Genomic DNA, 200 nt, shown 5'->3' with positions numbered 1-200 from the left:
ACCACTGGTGGCCGGGGCGCTGCAGTGGTGGTCATCGTCTCATTGACTACTGGTGGCCGGGGCGCTGCAGTGGTGGTCATCGTCTCATTGACTACTGGTGGCCGTGGCGCTGCAGTGGTGGTCATCGTCTCATTGACCACTGGTGGCCGTGGCACTGCAGTGGTGGTCATCGTCTCATTGACCACTGGTGGCCGTGGCAC

The 200-nt window shown here is 62.5% G+C and overlaps 1 protein-coding gene across 1 annotated transcript in view; it reads right to left on the bottom strand.

Moving 5' to 3' along the window:
- The window catches only part of LOC119414230 (zonadhesin), an 11248-nt gene that overhangs the window by 3553 nt on the left and 7495 nt on the right, over positions 1-200 (bottom strand). The window lies entirely within an intron of this gene.

Source organism: Nematolebias whitei, chromosome 9, assembly GCF_014905685.2.
Source record: "Nematolebias whitei isolate Nwh7 chromosome 9, NemWhi1, whole genome shotgun sequence".
NCBI lineage: Eukaryota > Metazoa > Chordata > Actinopteri > Cyprinodontiformes > Rivulidae > Nematolebias > Nematolebias whitei.
Note: the sequence above shows the minus strand (reverse complement) of the source record. Positions and strands in the feature narration are given on the sequence as shown.